Source organism: Furipterus horrens, unplaced genomic scaffold (assembly GCF_987537825.1).
Source record: "Furipterus horrens unplaced genomic scaffold, mFurHor1.1.pri manual_scaffold_1, whole genome shotgun sequence".
In the NCBI taxonomy this organism is placed as follows: domain Eukaryota; kingdom Metazoa; phylum Chordata; class Mammalia; order Chiroptera; family Furipteridae; genus Furipterus; species Furipterus horrens.
In genome coordinates this window covers 130,250,734-130,276,186 of record NW_028327171.1, presented here as the reverse complement: position 1 = coordinate 130,276,186, position 25,453 = coordinate 130,250,734, and the positions used below count along the sequence as shown (strand labels likewise).

General features: G+C 37.6%; 1 protein-coding gene across 1 annotated transcript in view; it reads left to right on the top strand.

Annotated features, from left to right (window-relative positions):
* The first annotated feature begins 778 nt into the window (after positions 1–778).
* Positions 779–25,453, top strand: part of NCKAP5 (NCK associated protein 5) — a 1,035,979-nt gene continuing 1,011,304 nt past the window's right edge. The window contains exon 1 of the mRNA XM_090279418.1: positions 779–992. The gene's annotated coding sequence lies outside the window, so the exon portion shown is untranslated. The remainder of the gene's footprint in view (positions 993–25,453) is intronic.

Below are 25,453 nucleotides of genomic sequence, written 5' to 3'. Positions count from 1 at the left end.
TACATGAACTTTCATAACATTTATTTATTGTTATAAATGAATGGACCAACTGCTATTGGAAGCCCGGAATCCAGTTCCTCAGAGGTTAGATTTCTCACTACAGTATCTCAAAAGTATAAAGGTTGCACTGGAAAAGTATTTCCTGTCAATATTTCAGGGCAATGTGAAATGTCACTGGTATCTCAATTTTGAATTTTTACAATTCTGCCTGCTTGCAAAATATCTTAGCCTCATTCCACAAAGATCATGCTCTAGTTATAAATATTTTAACTTCCAAGCCCCCCTTTTTAGTGTATGTCAACAACATTTTCCTTCCCCCACCCTCTTCTGTGAATTGTTGCAGCAGAAACAACAGACAGAGACTGCCTAACTCTGAAGACAAGGCTTTCTGTTTTTCTGGGTAAAATGGTGAAATGTGACAGGCTTATCTACTAATGGGCATTAATCAGGAGAGATGTATTGACCATGAAATGGAGAATGACATCTTGATGCAATAGGTTTTCCATGGACATGGCAGAGCCAATGGATGGTGAGCCTATTCTGGAAGAGTTGAAGTCAACTGCTAAGCAGACATCTGATTTGTTCAAGTCTTGCCACCCCCTCTAGTTTCTACAAGCTGAGGCACAGGATTCCCTCAGGTTGAGCTGGTTATACTGGACAAACCACAGCCTCCCAGAGCAGGCTCTTGGGCTATCGCCTGAGGGCTGGCTCCTGCCCTGGCAGGAAACTATGCTCACATGCTCACCCTCCCCATCTCCCACTCTGTTAGTGCCAGGCACAGCGGCAAGAGCAAGACATGGCCATGAACAGGGCAGTTGGTGCCTAACTCTGGCCTTCTCCAGAAATCCTATTTCCAGAGTCTCCCCAGCCCTTGGCTGGCTTTCTGCAATGGGCTAGGATTATAGACCAAATTTGAAGGACATCACTTTTGGTGGCCAGAAAATGCAGAACCAGATGCCACTGCAAAGGAAGCTACTAGATGACTGAGAAAGGTAAAAATTATATATCTCTTAAAATAAAATTAGAACTGTGTATATTCTCTCATAATGAAAGTAATCTTATTGCTTGAAGGGGGGGGAGACTTTAATTAGACAGTAGAAGAAAAGAGGATAATTGGAACCTTTTACTATTGAAAGCAGAAAAATATCTTGTTCCTAACATTTGCTGCTCTTAAAATTAAAAACAAATCTGTGATTGCATATAAATAGAGATGCATATAATCCCAACAGATCTCAAAATACCAGGGAGCCCTTCAAAGAGCAACTGTTTGACTATAATTGAACAATGACTTTTATCTACCTATATCTATGCCTGTTTGCTGAATGGGGATAAAGAGAGAAAATGAGCAAAATCCATGTTTCCAAATAGAGCATAGGAGAATGGGTGAGTCATTTCCATAAGAAGTAATAAAAGTTATAACAGAAGTTTGGCGGGAATTCTTAGCATGGTATAGTGCTTGATTTGTAGTCATTCTTATTTATTAAAAGTTGTGCTTTGACTGCAATTAACATGAATTTGAGCCATTTAAACATACCCTGATTCTTTAAGAGATTTTTATTTATTCATTCATTCACTGGAAAAATTTTTATAGACACAGCTTACATATCAGACCAGAAGTATATTCAGTGAATATCAGTGCAATTCTAGCCAAAAATTTGATATTTGCATAGGCAATTAGAAAGTGTTGTATGTAGGGATTGTTTAGTATATTAAAAGAGAGGCAAAATGAATATTTGTTGTGCAAAAGTTTGCCTGATTAATAAAAGAAAACTATTGTATAGTTCATTTCCATAGGCCAGGGAAGATACACTTATATTTATAGTTACCTCAGTGCTGTAGAATGACTTCAGAACATTCTGGAGAATGTCTCCCTTTCTACTGAATCCCATTTGGGTGGCCTCCAAGGGGCACTGCATCTCCCTAACCTAAAAGAACCTGTTCTCAACTCTTGTGAATTTCCTCCTTTACAGGAGTGACATGAATTAACTCTGCTTCCTTGCCTTAGACTCACTCATTTAAAACATTTATTTAAAAATAGTCAAGTTAAGAAAGTAAAAAGAACAAGAAAGTAAAGAACTGTGTATCACCCCTTGGCTTAACAAATAAAGCATTACTAATAAAATTGATGCTCCTGTGTACCTATCCTTAATCGTATCTCACTTCCTCCACATAGTGATGCAACTACTATCTTGAATTTAGATTTGGCAATTATTATTTTCATATCACTCTTTATAGTAGTACTAAATATGTATACATGCCTATTCCCTATGTCATGTTGTTTTCCACGTTTTAACATTATGTAAGTGGTATTATATTGTATGTATTCTTCTGTAACTTGGTATCTCATTATTTTCATTCATTATTGCTTTGGTGAGTTTCATCCCTGATGTGGTGTTCCAGTGTATGAAATTCCAAAATTTAGTAGATACTTCCCTGTTGATGGACACTTAGTTTGCAAATTCTGTGTCAAGGGTTCAGGGCAGATATCAGCGTTATTACTTGATGCAAACAGGGCTCATGGGCAGAAAAGTGGTCAGAGGGGTCTCTCAGTGTCTTTCCCAGAGGTGTGCTTGAGCTCAAGTGCATTTGGATACACTGTTGGACAGGTTTCCTGCAGAGAGATTCCGTCAGTGAGATGCTCTCACCCTGTTGCTCTCCCTTTTTGTGAGCTGAACAGAAGAAGAGCCTCATAGGTTTTGGGTACAGTCAGACTGCTTTGGTGTCATACACTCTGAAGGTAAATTGTGCGCTGTTTGCAATTGTTGGGGACAAAGCTGCTTGCCACCTGGAGGTTTGGGGGACCATGGGAAGTGAAGCCCCAAATCCAGTTAGTTTCTTAGCCAGCAGTTTAGAGAAACCTCTTCATTGATTGTCATTTGTCACTATAAACAAATTTTCTTGTTTTTAATAATGTTGCCATGATCATGTCTCCTTGTGTTCATGTGCAGGAGTTTTTAAGGGTATATACCTCAGAGTAGAGTTACTGAACTGTAGGGATTATACCTTGTCAGATTTACTGGAGGATGCTGTTTGTTCTCCACATAACTGAACCAAATTATACTCCAACCAGTAATAACTAAGAGTTCTCATTGCTCTAAATCCTCTCCAACAAGTGATACTGTTCACATTTATTAATTTTTGCTTATTTGATAGGTGGTATGAGATTGTACCTCAGAGAGGTGTTTTATTATGATTAAGGTTGAACAGGCTATTTATGTTTCTTCTTTTGTTTTTTCCTGTCTTTTCACCACGTTTTCTTCTATGAATTGCTTGTTGTTTACTTCTGACTTGTGGGTGTCTCATGTTCTGGACATTTACTCTGTATGTATCTATATATTTAAAATAGTTCTACTCTGGGGCTGTTTTGTTTGTTATGTTAAAAAAAACTTTTAATGGTCTTATGCTTAATGGAAGTTTAACATTTGGATGTAATGACATCTATAAATGTTCAGACTAATTTCAAAGAGCTTTTTAATTCTTAAATACCATGAGTTTTGTTTTAATTTCTATTTTATTTTTTAAAAGACCATTTCTGTTATTTTACCAGTGACCTTTAAAATTCTAAGTGCAGGCTTAACTTAATCCAATAACTATCTCTTCCCTTTTGAAAAAACAACTTTTGTAAACTTTTTATTGTTATACAATATTTTCGTTCCATCTTGTTTCTGTAATTTCCTATTTGACACTATCTTGTTATTTTTTTTACTGCTTGATTAGATTTACCTATATATTTAATTATTTCTTTGCTCACCATTCATTTCAGACTTTCTGTGGTTATTCTTTCAGTGAAAGTCCATTCTTGGAAGCTCTGCAATTTTTGTCAGAACATATATTTTCTATAACTTCATTCTAGAGTGGGGATTTAAGTAGTATGAAGTTGTAAGTTGAAGTTACTTTCTTAAGGCCTCTGAGAGATATGCTATCATTCTCATTTTAATTTGTCAGTGTAATTCCAATATATATTTGAAGTGCTTTTGCTTTGACTGCTTCTAAGACCATGTTTATCTTTTTGACTTTAGTATTGCTATGGTATGTCCAGGTGTGGATTTAAATTTCTTTTTAATTAAAAAAAATCTTTTAAATTTTAACCTTCCTGAATCTGAGGTTTTCATCAAGGACATGTTTGGTGTATATATTTTCAAAAATTCTCTCCTTCTGAAACAAATTTCAGTTAGACATATGTTAAATCTCATCTTATTTTCATTTTTTGGTAAAACTCTTCTTATGTTCATCTCATCAGCTCTATTTGTTACAATCTATAAACTTTTATTTTTTGGCTTTTCAATTACAGTTGTCCCATTTTTCCCCCATTGCTCTCTCCCACGCAGCCCACCCCTTCTCCCACAATCATATCCCTCCCTGTTGTCCATGTCCATGAGTCGTTTATACACGTTCCTTGACTAAACCCTTCCCTTATTTATGCCCCTTCTCTCTCCCCTACCATTGACTGTTATTCTGCACCTTGTCCTATTTATTTCATTTGTTTATGTTGTTCTTTAGTTTCCTGTATTAGGTGATATCATATGGTATTTTTCTTTCTTTGCCTGGCTTATTTCACTAAGCATAATTCTCTCTAGTTCCATCCATGTTGTCACAAATGGCAGGAGTTCCTTTCTCTCTGCTACATAGTATTCCATTGTGTAAATGTACCACCGTTTTTTGATCCACTCGTCTACAGATGGGCACTTAGGCTGTTTCTAGCACTTGGCTATTGTAAACAGGGCTGCTATGAACATAGGGGTGCATAAGTTCTTTTGAATTAGGGTTTTAGGATTTTTCGGGTATAATCCTAGCAGTAGAATCACTGGCTCAAAAGGCAGTTCATTTTTAGTTTTTTGAGGAAATTCCATACTGTTTTCCATAGTGGCTGCACCAGTCTGCATTCCCACCAACAGTGCGGTAGGGTTCCCATTTCTCCACATCCTCGCCAGCACTTGTTGTTTGTTGATTTGTTGATGATGGCCATTCTGACAGGTGTAAAGTGGTATCTCATTGTGGTTTTTTTTTTGCATCTCTCTGATGGCTAATTTGAGCATTCTTTCATGTGTCTATGGACCTTCTGTATGTCCTCTTTAGAGAAGTGTTCATTCACGTCCTTTGCCCATTTTTTAATTGGGTTGTTTGTTTTCTTGATGTTGAGTCATATAAGCTCTTTATATATTTTGGAGATCAGTCCCCTGTCTGTGATATCATTGGCAAATATGTTTTCCTGTATGGTTGGTTTCCTTTTCATCTTGCTAATGTTTTCTTTTGCTGAGCAGAAACTCTTTAGTTTGATGTAATCCCATTTGTTTATTTTTTCCTCTATTTCTCTTGCCTTAGGAGATGTATCCATGAAAATATTGTTATGTGGGATATCTGAAATTTTTCTGCCTATGTTTTCCTTTAGGACTTTTATGGTGTCACAGCTTACATTTAAGTCTTTGATCCATCTTGAGTTTATTCTGGTGTGTGGTGTAAGTTGGTGGTCTAGTTTCATTTCTTTTGCATGTCCCTTTCCAGTTCTCCCAGCACCATTTGTTAAAGAGGCTCTTCTCACTCCATTTTATGTTCCTTCCTCCTTTATCAAACATTAGTTGACCGTAGAGGCCTCGGTTTATTTCTGGGCTCTCTATTCTGTTCCATTGATCTATATGTCTGTTCTTATGCCAGTACCAGACTGTTTTGATCACAGTGGCTTTGTAGTATTGTTTGATGTCTGATATTGTGATTCCTCCTGCTCTGTTCTTCTGTCTCAAGATTGCTTTGGCTATTTGGGGTCCTTTTTGGTTCCATATGAATTTTTGGAGTATTTGTTCTAAGTCTGTGAAATATGTCATTGGTATTTTAATAGGGATTGCATTGAATCTGTAAATTGCTTTGGGTAGTATGGCCATTTTGATGATGTTGATTCTTCCCATCCATGAACATGGTATTTGCTTCCATTTATTTGTATCTTCCTTAATTTCTTTCTTCAATGTTACATAATTTTCAGAGTACAGGTCTTTTATCTCTTTGGTTAAGTTTACTCCTAGGTACTTTATTTTTCTTGTTGCTATAGTAAATGGTATTTTCTTTTTTATCTGTCTCTGATATTTTATTGTTGGTGTACAGAAATGCCTTAGATTTCTGCATATTTATTTTGTACCCTGCTATTTTGCCAAATTCACTTATTATATCGAGTAGTCTTTTAGTGGAGTTTATAGGGTTTTCTAGGTATACTATCATGTCATCTGCATATAATGATAGTTTTATTTCTTCTTTCCCAATTTGGATGCCTTTTATTTCTTTGTCTTGTCTGATTGCTGTGGCTAGGACTTTTAACACTATGTTGAATAGGAGTGGAGAGAGTGGACAGCCTTGTCTAGTTCCAGATTTCAGGGGGAATGCTTTCACTTTTTGTACATTGAGTATGATGTTGGCTTCAGGTTTCTCATATATAGCCTTAATTATGTTAAGGTATGCTTCCTCTATTCCAATTTTGCTGAGTGTTTTTATCATAAATGGGTGTTGTACTTTATCAAATGGTTTTTCTGCATCTATTGATATGATCATGTGATTTTTGTCTTTCATTTTGTTTAGGTGATGTATTATATTTATTGATTTGTGAATATTAAACCATCCTTGCATCCCTGGGATGAATCGCACTTGATCGTGTTGTATGATCTTTTTGATGTATTGCTGGATTCTGTTTGCCAATATTTTCTTGAGGATTTTAGCCTCTATGTTCATCAGTGATATTGGCCTATAGTTTTCTTTCTGTGTTGTGTCTCAACCTGGTTTTGGAATTAGAGTAATACTGACTTCAAAGAAAGAGTTTGGAATTTTTCTGTCTTCTTGGATTATTTGGAATAGTTTGAGAAGGGTAGGAGTTAGTTCTTCCCTAAATGTTTTGTAAAATTCACCCGTGAAGCCATCCCGTCCAGGTCTTTTGTGTGCAGGGAGATTTTTGATTACTGTTTCAATTTCCTTCTTTGTTATTGGTCTGTTGAGACTTTCTACTTCTTGATTCAGTTTTAGAAGGTTGTATGTTTCTAGAAATTTGTCCATTTCTTCTAGGTTGTCAAATTTCTTGCCATACATTTGTTTGTAGTATTTCTTACAATCGTTTGTATTTCTGTGGTATCAGTCGTGATTTCTCCCCTTTCATTTCTGATTTTATTTATTTTGGTCTTCTCTCTTTTTTTTCTTGATGAGCCTGGCTAGAAGCTTGTTGATTTTATTTATTTTTTTAAAGAACACCAGCTCCTAGTTTCATTGATCTTTTGAATTGTTTGTTTGGTCTCTATGTCATTTAATTCTGCTCTGATCTTGATGATTTCCTTCCTTCTTCTTGCCCTAGGCTTTGTTTGTTGTTGTTCTAGTTCTTGTAGCTTTAGGGTTAGATTTTTTATTTCAGATTCTTCTATCCTTTTCAGATATGTCTGTATTGCTATGAACTTCCCTTTTAGGACTGCTTTTGCTGCGTCCCATAGGTTTTGGGCTGTTATATGTTCATTATCAGAAGTTTCCAGAAACTTCTTGATTTCTTCTTTGATGTCGTTGTTAACCCATTTATTATTTACTATCATAGTATTCATTCTCCATGAGTTTGGGTGTCTTTGATTTTTTTCTCTAAGGTTGATTTTGATTTTTTTCTCTAAGGTTGATTTCTAGTTTCAAGGCATTGTGGTCTGAAGAGATGCTTGATATGCTTTTAATTTTCTTGAATTGTTGAGGCTTGTTTTGTGTTCTATAATGTGGTCTGTCTGTGAAAATGTCCCATGTGCATTTCAAATGAATGTATATTTTGCTTGTTTGGGGTGAAAAGTTCTATGTATATATATCAGTTAAGTCCATGTGGTTTAGTGTGTTGTTCAATGCCTGTATATCTTTGGTGTTTCTTTGCTTCGAAGATCTGTCTATTGTTGATCTTGGAGTGTCAAAGTCTCCTACTATGAGTGTGTTGTTGTTAATATCCTTCTTGTGGTCTTCTAGTAATCTCTTTATGTATGTGGGTGCTCCTATGTTGGGTGCATATATGTTTATCAGTGTTATACCTTCTTGATAGATTGTTCCCTTAAGTATTAAGAAATGTCTTTTTTTTTTGTCTCTTTTTATTGCGCTTGCTTTAAAATCTGTTTTGTCTGATATGAGGACTGCTACCCCAGCTTCTTTTATTATGTCTGTTTGCTTGGAATACTTTTTTTCATCCCTTCACTTTCAGTCTGTGTAAATCTTTTGTTTTAAGGTGTGTTTCTTGTAGGCAGCAAATATGTGGGTCCTGTTTTCTTATCCATTCCGTTACCTTATGTCTTTTAATTGAAGCATTTAATCCATTTACTTTTAAGGTTATTATTGACAGGTATTTATTCATTTCCCTTTGTACCTGTGTTTCTCTCCTCTTTTTTTTCTTTTTCTTTTCTCAAAACATTCCCTTTAGCATCTCTTGCAATGCTGGTTTGGTGGAGATGTATTCTTTAGACTTTCTTTGTCTCAGAAACTTCTTATTTATCTCTCCATTTTGAATGAGAGCCTTGCTGGGTAGAGTATTCTTGGTGGTAGGCCTTTGTTTTTTATTGCTTGAAATATTTTTGACCATTCCCTTCTGGCTTGTAGTGATTCTGTTGAGAAATTGTTCGATAGCCTTATCAGAGCTCCCTTGTATGTTATTTGTTGTTTTTCTCTTGCTGCTTTTAGGATTCTCTCTTTGTCTTTGAATGTTGCCATTTTAATTATGTTGTGCCTGGGAGTGGGTTTTTGGGTTCCTCTTCATTGGGATTCTCTGTGCTTCCTGAACCTGCATAACTTTTTCTCTCATCAGGTTGGGAAAATTTTCTGTCATTTCTCCTATCAGCTTTTCTATTCCTCAATCCTCTTCTTGTCCCTTTTTAATTCTGATGACTCGGATGTTGTTCTTCATCATGCTCTCCTGTAATTCCCTTACATCTTCTTTGTACTTTTTCAATCTTTTTTAATTTTATTGTATTGTCTGGGAATTTTTTTCTACATTGTCATCTAACTCACTGATCCAATCCTCTGCTTTGTTTAGCCTGCTTTTGATTGATTCTACTGTCTTTGTCAGTTCAGAGATTGTATTCTTCATTTTTTCCTGGTTCTTGTTGATAGTTTCTATGTCCTTTTTTATGCTGGTGTAGTTCTCCATAAGTTCCCTGTAATTTTCTTGGAGCTGTTGGTAACTTCCTTGGAGATTTTCATAGTTGTTTTTGAGGTTGTCGAGTATATTGAGCTTCTTCACCATCATTGTTTTGAATTCCATGTCTGACATTTGGGCTATGTCTATTCCATTTATCTCTGTTTCTGGGGATCCCTCTTTTCTTTTCATTGAGAGGTTGTTTCTGTGTCTTACCATGTTGGATACTTCTTGTTTGTTTTTGTTTTTTGGGTTTGTCTGCTTTGACTTCCCACCTTTGTGGTATGAGATTCTTTATAGGAGATCTGGGGGTTTCAGTGGCCCAGTCTCTTTGATCTCCTGAGCCTGATGTTCTTGGGTTACCCTTTATGTCAGTTCTTTATGCTGTCTGGTTATATTTCAGAGGCTCTTTGGTGGGATCTTCCCTCTGGCTAGTTGATTGAGAGTCACTCTGTCCACTTTGTCTTGAGTTCTTTTGTGGAGATGCTATTAAAAACCTAAACACACAGCTCAGGCAGGAAACCCACACCCTCAAAAATATCCCCCACCCTCAATCCCGCTATCGTCAGCAAATGAGCCAGTATTAATATAAATGTAGAGAAGTAAGGGCTTTTATACTATAGGAAGAATAGATAAAAGTTATTTTTAAAGAGGAATAATATGGTTTTTTGAGAGAGGGAATGATAGATTAGTAATAGTAACAAGTAGTGTTGAGACTATGCAAGACAGTAGGTAATATTTACATTGTATGTTAATAATAATAAAAGAAAAAGAGGGAAGAATGCAGAATATAGTAAGAGAGTGCGATTGTATAGTATTAGATTTATATAGTAGTTATATTCTATTTAGTGTGAAGGGGAGGCTAAACTAGACACATAAACAAATAAACAAAAATTAAAGAAGGATAAGAAGGAGAGATTGTATGAAACAAATTAAAGATATGTTTTTAAGGAAATAAAAATTTTAAAAAAAATTAAAATTAAATTAAAAATTAAAATAAGAAATTAAAAAAAATAAAATAAAATACAAATAAACTAAAATAGAAATAAAATTAAAAATATATATAAAAGGAATGTTTTTATTCAGTTCAGCCTTTGTGTGTCATCTTCTTTTTCTGGATCCATAGCTGGTCTAATGAGGCGGGCCAGAGGTTCCTGTTCCTTGTAGCAGAGGTGTGCGCCAGTGTGGTGCGTTCCTTTGGCGCCTGTTGGAGGTGGCTGAGGTGCTTTTGCGCTGCGCAAGGCGGCCTGAGCGCTAGTCTCAGGCCTGCCTAGCCGTGCTCCGGGAGTTGGTCTCTAGCCTCTTGGGGCAGGGCCCCGGACACTCGTGCACAGTGGAAGTGAGCGTCTGAGTGTCGCTGCTTCCCGCTGTTCCCGTTCTGCGCTGTAGCCTCCCGCCGTTCCTGCACCCACCTAGGCGCGCATGAGCAGGGCCTGAGCAAGTGGTCTGCGCTCCGGCCTGGCGCCCACTGGAGCTGGCCAGGGGTGTCTGCACACAGTCTTCTGCATGCCCAGCAGACCCTCCATGTGCCCGTTGGGGCACTGATCTTATGTCTGTTGGGGTGTGTCTGAGGTGCCCCTGGACACATGGCCTTGACAACCTGGGCCAGTGAATGAGGGCACTTCCCTTTGCGCACCGGCACGCCCAAGGGGAGGGTTGGGGATTGGGCGAGCGCACTTCTGTGCCTGTGCTCCTCAAGAATGTCCTATCATCCCTGACCTTTCCTCCCCCTCTCCGCAGTTCACAAGAGAAAAATATAAACGAAAAATTACATTCTCACATGCACAGCAGTACGCTGTTTCTTGTCTTTCAGCGCCAATGCCCCCTGGTTGATTCCTGTCACTGCCAGTGTGCAGAGACCCGCTCTCCTCCCGATTCCTCTCTGGGGAAGCCTATGGTCGCCAAAAAGCCTTTGTGTACTTCCAGCCGCAGCTCGGGTAGCCACCCAGTCAGAAATCCTGTCTCATTTCTTTTTACTCCGCTATCCTCATCAAACAGGGCGTTCCCAGATGGTTTTCTCTAATCCAGCAGTGCCAAGGCTTGACTCCTGCCAGTGTCCAGCTGCTCACTGAGATGTTGTATCTGTAATTAGTCCAAACTTCAGATGGGTCTCGGGAGCCTGAAAGTGCAGCCTCCCCTCACTCCTCCGCCATCTTCTGCCTCAGTCTATAAACTTTTAAAATGTATCTTCTAGTTTATTGATTTCCTCTACCATATTTTGCCCAATATTTTTAAACCATCCTTTGAATTTTTAATTTCAATAATTATATTTCAGTTATGTTTCAGTGATAATATTTTAATGTCTATAAATTCAATTTTGTTCTCTTTCAAGATTATTTGTTTTGTTATCCTTTGTAAATTATGATATATGAGGTCCTAGAGTATCTGTTTTTTATTTCAGCAAGTTTCTTTCCTTGTTTTCCTGTTTCCTTGCATATAATTTTGAGTTGAGAACTTATACTGACTGCTTTTTATCTTTGGGAATACTGAAAGCTCTTGGTGGGTGTTTGTTTATTCCTTTGCATTTGCTTCTGCTATACACTCTTGGAAGCTACCAAATGAGGACAACATTGAGTTAGTTTTTTGGCTTGTGGTTTTATAATCTCTGATGTTTGCTTAATTTTGAGCCCCAAGCTCACATGAAATTGGCCCGTATTTAAAAATTCATGGTTGTTGGGGAGGGAGTGAAAGGTTCATTTGACAGATTTAGGATATAAAAATATAGGACACCCATTTAAATTTTTAAAAAATAAAATAAATAAAAAATATTTTAGTATTAAATATGTCTCATGAAATATTCTAGATTTTTATCTGGCTACTAATAGCTAGGGGATGGGGAGGTTTTGCTTACCTAACAAGAGCTGAAACTGATACAGTAAATTTTCATATTGTCTTCCTTTGTGAGTAGGGTTATTTATTTTTATTTATTTCTCTAATTCACCATTTCATGCAGCATCTCTTCTTTAAAAGGTCTTGGGTTTTATGGGCAGCTAAGTTTCAACTCTCTACCTTTGTGTCCTATTCCCCAACTGGTTCTAGTTTCCCGGAATGAAGAAATTCCACCAACATAGTCACTGATTCAGTATTTGCTTTTCTCTCTAGTTTTTTGCTTTCCTTTTTTGGTTGGTTAGTTGGTTATCATTTTGTTTTTGTTTTTATCTCCTAGGATTTTTCCCTTTTGTTCAAATGAGGTATGCATTTAAAAAGGCTGCTGTGTTTTATCAGTTATATTGCTGGAAACCAAAATGCTGCCATTCACTCTTCAACCAAATCCTTGACGCTACTAAAGGTCTAAAATTGCTGTCTGAAAATTCTGCATAGGATAATTTCTTGCTAAATCCAACTGCCTTTACTTGGGAGTTGCCTTCTTGAAAGCTCTCATTTCTTGGCTAACTTCTTTTGCTCACTGACTTCTGTGACTCCAATTTCTTCTTATTGTTCTACTTCTCTAACTGGCCATGGTCAGTCCTCTTTAGTGGCTTTCTTTCCTTTTGCTTCTTTTTTGATAGAAACATACCTCTTGGACAGACATACTCCTAAGCTAGTGTCCTGATTGACAAACTCTGTAGACTAGCTTTCATATTGTTTTCTATGTTAATATTTCTTAAACCAGATCTTGTAATTATTGTTGCCTTTGAACACTTTTGATAATTTTTATTGCCAAAATATATAATCTTAGCATTAAAATTCCTTTATAATATGACTCTTAGCTACCTCCGATTTTCTCAGCTACTAAGCTCTCCACTCGACTGCCCTACACTGTGCTTCTTGGACCATGATCTTGCTTCTCTCTTCTGTTTTTGTTCAAAGCACTGGAATAGCTGCTGTTCACTGCCTGTATCTTGAAATCATACCCTTCCTTCAAGGGTAAGCTCAGATTTCCCCTTGGTAAAAAGTTGGCCCATTTCCACCTTCAGCTGGCTTCTCACTTATTACTTTATTCATGCTTTTCAGGCAACATATGTATTTTATGCTGTCTATCATAGTTATTTTTATCTGTCTCCTTTATTTCTTAGGTATAGCCACCTTTTTCATTTCAATTATCTTAATTCTGAGTGTAATACGGTACATTTAGTAGCTTTCGATGAATTTATTGATTGTTTAAGGGGGGAGGGAAAGAGAGAAGGGGGTAAGTAGGGAAATGGTTTAGTAAAGAAACTAGTATAAATAACCCAGGGACATGGACAATGGGGTGGGGATTGACTGTGAGAGAAGTGGTGGGCTGGGGGGGAGGAGGGGAAGCAATGGGGGAAAACGTGGGACAACTGTAATAGAAAAACAATAAGTAAATCAAAAGTTAAAAAAAAGATACTTGTCTTTAGTGATTATGAGGACATATCAGATAGGACCTAGAGTACCATGCCAGGTTTTATTTTAAAAAATGAAGATCAACTTAGAGACATTGTTAGAGCTGCATAAGCAGTGTGAGTATTCATTTTCAATTGGGAAGAATATTTCTCTTAAACTCTCATATTATGGGGAGTGTCCCATTTCCATGTGGGATCTCCTGGCAGACTGATGGCCATATGACTTGGGATTTCTAGAATCTCATGAAAAAGTCCTCCCAGAAAAAACAAACAAACAAACAAAAAACAGTAACCCAAAGTCTCTTTTCTCCATTTACTTAAAAATCCTCACAGTGCATAGAGTTAGGCAGTTTATGCCTATTTAGAGCATTTGTTCTAATAGATTACACTACTGTATCAGCGTCCAAGTATTTGCAGTATTTGTGAATCTTGTCTTTCTTTTTTCTGTCTAAATAGGGTTGCCAGATTTGTTAATCAAAATATAGACATCAGTTGAATTTGAACTGCAGATACACAATTATTAATTTTTAGTATATGTTTCAATATTGCATGGAGCATTCTTACAAAAACAAAATTATTGTTTATCTGAAATTCAAATTTAATAGGCATCCTATATTTTGTCTGACAACCCTACATCTGTATAACTTCCAGCTTCTTGCTCCTTATTATCATAATCATCTAAAAAGTACAGAGAGGGTTTCTATACTCAGAAACAAAGATTCCATAAAAGTGATTTTTCCTAGAAAACTATCAAATACAGATTTCTGAGCTTGCAAATGTTAAGTATGGAGAGGAATATAACATGGCAATGGGAAAATTAATTCTAGAGTGGGATGGCAAAAAAATAGTATTGTAGTGAAAAGCTGGTCTCAGCTGTGTGAGTTTACTAGCATAAATTTGTTTCTGGTAATTCTTCCAGTACAACTAATCTATTGTGGCAGGCACATCTGGGTGACACATACTCTGTAACTCAGTAAAAATGCCTGGGAGAAAGCATGGGTGTGTGCATGTGCTAAGTTAAGAAGCCTTTTGTTATGAAGGAGTGGAAAGTGGCCATGAGCATTGTGTTGAAATGCACACTAATTGATGGACAGTATAATCACCACCTTAGTTAGTGCCCCAGGACTCTTTTCATACCAGCAAGCTATAAATTTAAATGGAAACCAAAGGGATAGTATACAACCCATAGCTCTACGTTCCATTACTTCATGTAGGAAATATTCAGCAAAGACGATAGAAGCTTAACAGATAATAGCTGGAGAGGAGCTGCACAGTGGTTAAGGTAAGACTTAAGTGGCTGGTAAAAATCTCTGTCTACCCGCATAAAGAGATAATAATTTTTGTTTGAAGGATTAACTCTAGTCTTTGCTCAGAAAGAGGAAAGGCATTTCTGAGTGTTAAACAACCCTGTGATCTCTTATTTTTAGCCCTAACCCTAGACAGTGCGGTCTTTTTGTGATTATGTGATTTGGGGCAAAATAGATTTTTCATGACCCCATTCAATCATGGTATATTTATCTTTTAGATGCCTGCTATTCAGTGTCATTGAAAGTAGATGAGTTTTCTCATCAGATTGACTTGGGCTCAAAACCCACCCAGCTCTGCTTATTGAATCATGACATAAACTTTTTGAACCTCAGAAAGGTTTTTAGTTTATTCATCTATAAAATGAAGTTGACACTATACATCTCTCAGGGTTGGGATGTTGGTTAACTGGGTTTATTAGATGCAAACTATTTGGCTTTTATTAATTGTTTCATGGAAGGTAGCCTTATCCCTCTCTATCAGAATGCTTTATTACATTCTGTTTTTTGTCTGAGTCTGATATTGGGTATTCTGCCCATCTTTCTGCAATCATATACTTCCTCCTGCTTGTATTTCTGACTCTTGAGACATCTTAATTTGATGGTACACTGCAAATGAGGGAGACTGCATGCCTTAAGCTTAGCATGACAGAGGGCTATTCTTTCCCAAGCCAGTTTAAGTAAGTTGGTACTGGCTGCCTTTAATAATGTGTTCAGGAAAGTCAATAGGAACTTCTGGCCAAGATAGAGGAGTAGGGAGACACACTTAGCTTCCTTAAGCAACCATAAGAATGATCACAACTAATCTAAAAGCAAAAAACTACCAGAACTGCCAGGAAATCAAACTATATGGAAGTCCGACAACCAAGGATTTAAAGAAGAAATATTCATCCAGGCAGGTAGGATGGCTGGAGGTGGAGAGGTTGCCATGGCAAGGCAGCGGTGGTAGCCAGTGGAACAGGTGGTCCCACATTCATGTGTGGGCCACCTGGGGAGCAATCCCAGCACCAGGCCCAGGGTTCCAGCACCAGGAAAATAAAACCCCAAAGCTTCTGGTTGTAAAAACAATTGGAGGTTGGGGCAACAGAAGAAACTTCCGATCTCTCAGGAGAGTCTGTTTGGAAGTCTCCCATTATCCTAGAGCATACACAAGCCCACCCACTCTGGGAATCACCACCAGGGCAGCAGTCAGTTGCATGTGAGAAGTGGGTGAAGTGACTGGAAGGGGTGAGTGCCAAGCAAGCAGCATTGTTCCCTCTCGACCCCTCCCCCACATACAGCACTATAAAGTGGTGAACCCAGACAGGGAGTCAAAGCAGTTCTACCTAATACACAGAAACAAACACAGGGAAGCTGACAAATTGAGGAAACAAAGAAATATGGCCCAAATGAAAGAACAATTCAAAATTCCAGAAAAAGAACTAAACAAAATGGAGATAGCCAACCTATCAGATATAGAGTTCAAAACAATGGTGATAAGGATGCTCAGAGAACTGACTGAGTATGGCAAAGGCATAAGGGAAGAAATGAAGGCTACACTAGGTGAAATCCATAAGGGACCAATAGTGAAGGGAAGAAAGCCAGATTTCAAAGCAATGAAATGGAATATAAGGAAGAAATAAATAGCCAGTATACAATGAAAAATCAAGAATTAAAAAACAAAAACAAAAGCAAGGAGAGAATAAGAAGAGTCTGGGACATCCCAAAAGTGCCAACATCTGAATCATAGGGGTGCCAGAAGGAGGAGTGGAAGAGCAAGAAATTGAAAACTTAGTTGAAAAACTAAAACTTCCCTAATCTGGTGAAAGAAATAGACATGTAAGTCCAGGAAGTACAGAAAGTCCCAAACAAGTTGGACCCAAAGAGGACCACACCAAGTTACATCATAATTAAAATGCTAAAGATCAAAGATAAAGAGATAATCTTAAAAACAGCAAGAGAAAAACAGAGAGTTACCTACAAAGGAGTTCCCATAAGACTATCAGCAGGTTTCTCAAAAGAAACTTTACAGGCAAGAAGGGACTGGCAAAAAGTATCCAAAGTGCTGAAAAGCAAGGTCCTACAACCAAGATTACGCTATCCAGCAAAGCTTTCATTTAGAATGGAAAGGCAGATAAAGGGAAGGGCAAATAAAGTGCTTCTCAGAGAAGGTAAAGCTAAAGGAGTTCATCATCACCAAGTCTTTATTATATGAAATGTTAAAGAGACATATTTAAGAAAAAGAATATCAAAACTATGAACAGTAAAATGACAACTCACAACTATCAACAACTGAATCTAAAAACAAATACAAACTAAGCAAACCACTAGAACAGGAGCAGGGTCATAGATATGGAGACCATATGGAGGGTTATCAGCTGGGAGGGGGAAGGGGGAGAATGGGGGAAAAGGTACAGGGATTAAGAAGCATAATTGGTAAGTACAAAATAGACAGGGGTATGTTAAGAACAGTATAGGAAATGGAGAAGTCATAGAACTTATGTGCATGACCCATGGACATGAACTAAGGGGGGGATTCTAGAGCGAGGGGGGTACCGGGCAGAGGAGGGCAAAGGGAAACAGTTGGGACAACTGTAATAGCATAATCAATAAAATATACTTAAATTTTTAGATATCCGACCTATTAAAAAAAAGCCATGAGGCTGCCCTAACTTTGGAGAAAGATAGCACTCTGGGTGACTGACGAAAGCTGCCACTTGCACAGCAAAGGGCAGCAGTTTATCTTTACGAAGTTGACTTCCCCTGTCTGTACCCGTTCCTCCACTTTTTGTGCCACCTTCCCTGAGTTCACTAGTATTTATGTACTGGCTTTGTGACAAAGAAAGTGAATAATGAACTCATTAGTTTCTGTTAGGATTCAGAGACTTACTACTCCCTTCTGCAGAGTGTTCTGAAGAAAAAGGCAAGGTGCACTGGGCCGGCCTTGGCTGCCAGGCTTTCCAGCTGCCAGCTGTGGTCAATCTCTGTTGCCACGACAAAGCAGCCCTAGGCAGGAGTACTGGAGGAAAGCGGGTTCTCCCCCAAGCCACCCATCAAGCCCTCTGAAGTTCTAACCTCCAAAAAAGGTTCAAAGAATATGGCTTTAAATAGATGAAGTGTAAAAAGAAGAATCTTTTCTATCTGGGGGCTGTGTGGATGAAATGATTTCTTAGTTCCCAGGAAAGGCCAAACAACCCATAATACCTTCATCATTTTTTTTTTTTTTTGGCTAGTGCATTTTCGCTGATTATAGTGCATTGCTTTAACTTATAAGTTTTTTTGGTAATACCTAAGGGTGGCAGCATGGAAGAGCATATTTGAAAGTGATTATAGAAGTGAAAAAGAGAAATTATATCACTGTGAATACAAAATAAAGGGTTTCCAGGGGGAGATGGGCAATCTCTGAAATAGCCAGGATAAGACAGAGGAGTTCTGGGGAACTTAAGCCTTTCAGACATCTACACATTACTCTAAAAGAAGGCAATTTGCTAAGTTTTAAAAAGCTACATTTGTTGTGATTATTGTGGTAGAAATTTTATAAAAATGTGGAAAGTATACACAAAAAGAAAGAGAGAGAGAGAGAGAGAGAGAGAGAGAGAGAGAGAGAGAGAGAGAGAGAGAAACAAGTTTCCAATAATCCCATAGCAAGCATTCACTCAGTTCACATTTTGGTGCATGGCCTCCTGGTCTTCTTTTCTTTCCAGCAGAGACATTTACATATTTTATATAAACTATTAAGCCAGGCAGCTCTTGTTTGCCCAAGGCTACAAAGTAAAGTCACCTTGTTAGTTTTCTTTAACCTTTGCTTTTAATGTTCAATTATTCTAGCTTGAGTTCCAGCGATATAGTTCCAGAAAGTGTTCCTCAGCAGCTCTGAGAGTTTTTCAGAAGCTTGGTCTCATAAATGCTCAGAAACAGACTCTCATCTTCTTTGGCCTCCACTGTATACAAACATGCTGCATCCGCTGCTGCCCATTGGCATGACCAATTCAATCAGTCCTCCCCTTGGTGATCTCCACTCCACCATTTAGGACAGGACACTGCTTATCCCTTGGCCTCCCCCTCTAATTCTTGGGACAGTCCTTCCCTAATTTCCCAGTGTGGACCAGAGAACAGGCTGTGCTTTTTCAGAAGAATTTACTGAAGTTTAGGGGATACAGAAGAGAATGTACAATAGCTCAGAAGATAACTTAAAACTGCTCCTAGCAATGTTCACTTGTAAACTTGGACTGGCCCTAACCTGAAATGATATGGAAAGCACCACTTACTCCCACCCCACACACTCCAGTAGGGTCCACGAGTGGCCTTCCTCAGTTTTCATTGACTGCCCCATTGTTAACCTCTTTTACAGAATGATTAAAACCAGGAACTTCTATTCCCTTTAGAGATTAGAAGACCCCAACCCCACCCACAAAGAATGGTCTATCTGGCCATGGGGACTGATGATTCCCTCGTACCAGTCTTAGAGAACATTTCCCAAAATCTTATGTTATGGCTGCATAAAGCCCAACATGGACCTTGATTTCCAGATCTTTTCTGATGTCACTTGGAGAGAAGATCAAACATCTCTATTTGTGAGCTGCACCTTCTGCAAAGCAAGCTGCTCATAGAAACTTCATCACATCTTTGTAAGAATAGGCGATAATTTGAATGCATAAGCCATCTAAACATTCTCTAAAGGAATCAGTATTCAGAGATGTAATTTTAAAATGCAGTTTTTTTTAACATTTATTAAACAGAACATCTCAGTCAGAACCTTCTGCATGCTGATTGTTTCAACACATTTACATGTTCATTCTTGCATTACATTGTAGAATTTTAAGGGACCACACAGGAGGAACTCCTCCTGAGGAATTTCCCAAAGATAAAGTGAGATACTGCATGCAAATATTAAAATAGTGGCTTTTAAAATGTCTTCAGGTCCATTCTTTATCTGTGATACCACACACATTTGCATAATTGAAAATGATACTTTACATATAATTCTATAATCTGCTTTCTTAATTTTCCATTGTAAACATTTAAGAAATATCATTAAAAATTTACATCATTGATGAAATTATCAGTAATAAAATATCATTATATTTTAAAAATGTGGTTTTTAATGATTTTATCATCTTCAACTCTGCAGTTGTTATTTAATTAAACATTTTCTTCTTGGGCATTTAGATTGCTTTCAGTTTATTTATATAAATGATATAAAAATGAACTTCTCTGGACATATACAATTGTCCATTTTTCTGATTACATCCAGTAATTCAGCTTTTATTAAGAAACCACTTCAAACTTAATGGCTTAAAATAACAATCATTTATTATTTTTCATATTCTGTTGACAGGGAATCCGTTTGTCTGGTCTGTCTGTGCTGGTCTCATAAATGCTCAGAAACAGACTCTTACCTGCTGTAGCCTCCACTGTGTACAAACATGCTGCTGTCCACGAAATGTGACCAACTTGATAATTCCTCCCCTGCTGGGGCTGGGTGGTGTAAGATGAGATAACTCATATGTCTGGGACAACTAGAATAACGGATGACTGGGGCTCTCCATATCCAGTCTCTCTCCAAGAGTCTAGCCTGGGCTCATTCATGGTAGCAGAAGTGTCCCCAACAGCAGGAGGGGAAAGACCCCATTCAAAGTCTTTAGTTATGTCATATTTTATCAAGTCCAGCTGGTCAAAGCAAGTACCAAGACCAAAGCCAGATTCATAGCATGGGGAAATAAACTCCACCTCCTGAGAAGAGAGGCAAAGTCACCTGAGCTGGGGCCTGAGTCTGGGGAGGAAGGTGGCAGCTGCAGCCGTTTTTGCACTCAATCTACTATACTTCCCTTGGTTTTATAGAAGTAGAATGACTTCCTCAGAAAGTATGACTTAAAAAAATGTTTCTTAATGTGTATTGCCAAATTACCCTATAGAAAATTTGTATTGATTTGCATTTTTAGCAGCAGTCTGTTGGAGTGCTTATACAAAAATATTCAAGCCAGTATTAAATATTATAAATTTTAAAATGTGAATTATAAATTCTATTTTAATTTGTATTTCTTTAAGTACTCATGAATATGATTTTGATAAGTATATTAGCTATTTATGTTTTCTATTTTGTGACATTTTTTGATACCCATTTTCCTCGAGATCCTTGGGTTTTTCTTATTGATTTTTATAAAGGAATAACAGTAACTATAACTTTGTCAGTGTGTACAAATATTTATCCAGCCTTTTGTTTTTAAAGGCATATGAATTTAAAAAATTTCACTTTTATGTAGTCAATATATTTTTCTTTGTGATTTATTTCATTGCTTTTAAGATGGAAAATTATTACTATCAAGACAAAAATATTTGATTATCTATGTCGTCTTCGTGTTTTGTTTAATACCCTTTATAAGCATTTAACTATTTAGCTCATCTGAAATTTATTTTTGCATGTGATAGTATATAAAGTAATTTTCCCCAAATAGCTACTTCGCTTCAATTTCATTTAAAATACCTATACCTTTTTAAAAAACTTACTCTGAAAAATTTCAAATATAATAAAAATTAGAGAGAATAAAAATTATCAACTAATCCCCAATCTTATTTTATTTATTCTTATTCACTTCCTCACTGGTTCCAGATTAGAGATGAATCCCAAATATCTATCACTTCAACACCTATCTCTGAAGGATAGACACTTTTAAAAATGTAACAATAATGTCATTTTCATACTCCAAGTATTAATAATTTTTAATACAAAATTTTCACAATAGTATCATAATTTCTTTACACTTTCAATAGAATCCAAGTAAGAATTAAATTGCAATTGGTTCTCAATCCTCCTCAGACTGCTAAATTTCACCCTCTTTTATTTTCCTTACAATGTATTTGTTGAAGAAACTAAATTGTCCTATAAAGTTTATGATAGTTTAGATTTTGGTGATTGAATCTTGCGGCATCATTTAACAAGTTTGTCTACTCCTGTATTTACTTTAACTTAATAGTTAGATCTAGAAGCTTGATCATATTCAGATTCCACTTCTGAGCAAGAATATTTCCTAGGTGATATTATTATATATTTCATTCAGTAACACATATTATCAGGTGATCTCCCTTTGGAGGAGGATAATCATGAGTGATTATTGCCTACATCCATTAATTAATTCATTATTCATCTAGGGGGCCATGTTATAATTTGATCCTTTCATCCTCATTTACTAGTTGAATAATTTCATAAAAAAGAAACTTTCCCTCATCTGCTGTCTACCTGTGGTATAATTTGTAAAGGAAAATATTGATTCTTTGCTTTTAACAGTTTTCAAAATGATGAGTTAGTTCTTAGCATCCACCAATGGTGACCAATTAGATTTCCCCCTTTTTTACTGTTGTTATGTATTGTGTATTTAAACATATTTAATGTGTTTAATCAATTGCAGTTGTTAATCTTAATGAAGCTCAAATGCTCAAATTTTTCTCATGTTGGACAGTAAGAGCTTCAAGTTGGTTACTAAATTCTTTTGGCGTGAACTTACAGGTCTTTGGCAGCTTCCTTGCTCTCTGGCATGACAGCATGTTTGACTTTCCATAAATACCTCCTGCCTCACACTGAGGTAATTTTTATCTCAGGAACCCTGGTTCCTTTTAGTAGAAAATGGTGTTTGGAAAGCCCAATTTCACTTCTGGGGGACTCATCCCTAGTGGGTTGGTCACTGTTTCCAGTCCTTTTACACTATTCAGAGCTAAGAAATACATATATTATCTTAAAGATAAAATGTATCATGGATTTAAATAGGTTCTATAGATTTATATTCTGAACTACAGAATTTTAACTTACCTGTATTGACCCTGCACCTGTATTTCTCCTCCTAATGCTAAACATCAATTTTCAGTGGCACCAACATAATGAATAATTTGTTTTATTTCACAATATGCTTGCAACAGTTTTTATATAACCACCAAGCTTATCCTAACAATTGATTACTAAAGAGCTAAAGATTGTTTTTAGTTGTTTTGTACAGAGGTGTGTGTGTGTGTGTGTGTGTGTGTGTGTGTGTGTGTGTGTGTAAGCTTATCCTAACAATTGATTACTAAAGAGCTAAAGATTGTTTTTAGTTGTTTTGTACAGAGGTGTGTGTGTGTGTGTGTGTGTGTGTGTGTGTGTGTGTGTGTGTGTGGTGTGTCTTAGGATGTATTTCACTGAGGATGTTCAGTGAAAGTCACTGAGTGGGTGGACTTCTGGCCAAGATGGAGGCCTTGACAAGCATGCTGTGTCTCCCTCTACAACTAAGAAGGAATACAACTACCTCAAAACTAGAGACAACCAGAAATTCTAGAAAATTGAGCTGCATAGAAGTCCAAAAACCAAAGATATAAAGAAGAAATACTGATCCAGACAGGTAGGAAGAGTGGAGCCAGGGTGGAGAGGACATGGGGTGGTGGTGGCAGCAGTGGCAATAGTGACAGGCCAGTGACAAGCGCAGTCACGTGTTTTAAAAAGTAGAGAGGGACACCTGGGGAGCGTTCCCAACACTAGACCAGACTGCACAGCTCATGATCCAACACCAGGGCAAATAAAGCCTCATTGCTTCTGACTGTGTAAACCATTGGGGGTTGGGGCAGAGGCAGAAACTGCTGGTCTCTCAGCAGAGTCTGCTTGTTTAAAGGGCTCCCACAGTCCTAGAGCATCCACAGACCCACCCACTTAGGGAACAATGGCCAGGGCAACAGCGAGAGAGGTGCCAGTCCCATACAGGAAGTGGGAGAAGTGCCTGGAAAAGGGGCAAGTGCTGAGAAAGCGGCATTGTTACGTCTCAGATCCCTCCCCAACATACAGCACCACAATGTGGTGAAATAGGTCTCCCTGTACTGATGAATACCTAAGACTCTGCTCCTTGCAATGTAACAGGTGCAACAGCTCTACCTAAGACACAGAGGCAAACAAATACAGGAGGAGGGGGAGACAGAGAAGTATGGCCCAAAAGAGGAAATGGATCAAGGTTCCAGTGGGAGAACTATGGGACGAGGAGATAGCCAACCTAACAGATGTAGAGTTCAAAACACTGGTGATAAAGATGCTCACAGGCTTGACAGATGTGCTTAAGAATGGCAAACGCATAAGGGAAGAGGTGAAGGCTATGCTAAATGAAACAAAGGAAAATTCACACAAAACCAATGGTGAAGGGAGGGAAACCAGGGTTCAAATCAATGATTTGGAACATACAGAAGAAAAAAACAGTCAACCAATACAGAATGAGGAAACAAGAATTGAAATAAATGAGGAGAGGCTTAGGAACCTCTGGGACAACTTTAAACGTTCCAACATCTGAATGATAGGGGTACCAGGAGGAGAAGAGGAAGAGCAAGAAATCGAAAGCTTATGTGAAAAACTAATGAAGGAATACTTCCCAAATTTTGTGAAGGAAATAGACATATAAGTCAAGGAAGCACAGAGAGTCCCAAACAAGGTAGTCCCAAAGAGGGCCATATCAAGACATATCATAATTGGAATGCCAAAAATTAAAGATAAAGAGAAAATCTTAAAAGCAGCAGGAGAAAAGCAGAGAGTTACCTACAAAAGGGTGCCTATAAGACTATCAGCTGATTTCTCAAAAGAAACTTTGCAGGCAAAAAGGTACTGGCAAGAAGTATTCAGTGTGAAGGAAAATCCTTGTCCTTCTAATATTCACTGAACTGGCATTTCCATTCTTCATATTTTCATTTTTCCCCCACTAAAAATTTTTTGTTTGTTTTTCCATTACAGTTGTCCCACTTTTTCCCCCCTCTTGCTTCCCTGCACCCTGTCCTTCCCTTCTCCCACATTCAGTCCCCACTCAGTTGTCCATGTCCGTGGGTCATTTATACATGTTCTTTGGCTTGACACTTCCCCTTCTTACCCCCTTCTCTCCCTCCTGCCTCCCCTCTTGTTAGAGTTAGTCTACTCCTTGTTTACATACCTCTGGTTCAATTTTGCTCATTTGTTTGTGTTGTTCATTAGTTTCCTGTAATAGGTGACAGCATCAGGTATTTTTCTTTCGTTGCCTGGCTTATTTCACTAAGCATAATTCTCTCTATTTCCATCCATGTTATTGCAAATGGTAGAAGTTCCTTCTTTCTTTCTGCTTCATAGTACTCCATTGTGTAAATGTACCACAGTTTTTTGATCCACTCATCTACAGATGGGCACTTAGGCTGTTTCAGCACTTGGCTATTATAAATAGTGCTGCTATGAACATGGGGGTGCATAAGTTCTTTTGAATTGGTGTTTCAGGATTTTTCGGATATAATCCTAGCAATGAAATCGCTGGTTCAAAAGGCAGTTCCATTTTTAGTTTTTTGAGGAAATTCCAAACTGTTTTCCATAGTGGCTGCACCAGTCTGCATTCCCACCAGCAATGCACCAGGGTTCCCATTTCTCCACATCCTCTCCAGCACAAGTTGTTTGTTGATTTGTTGACGATGGCCATTCTGATTGGTGTGAGGTGGTATCTCATTGTGGTTTTTATTTGCATCTCTCTGATGGCTAGTGATGTTGAGCATACTTTCATATGTCTATGGACCCTCTGTATGTCCTCTTTAGAGAAGTGTCTGTTCAGGTTCTTTGCCCATTTTTTAATTGGGTTGTCTGTCTTCTTGGTGTTGAGTCATATGAGTTCTTTATATATTTTGGAGATAATCCCTTGTCTGAGATATCATTGGCAAAAAAATTGCAACTATTGTAACAATATAATCAATAAAATATACTTAAAAAAATGACAGAGCTAAAGCAATTTAGTAAGATTCTT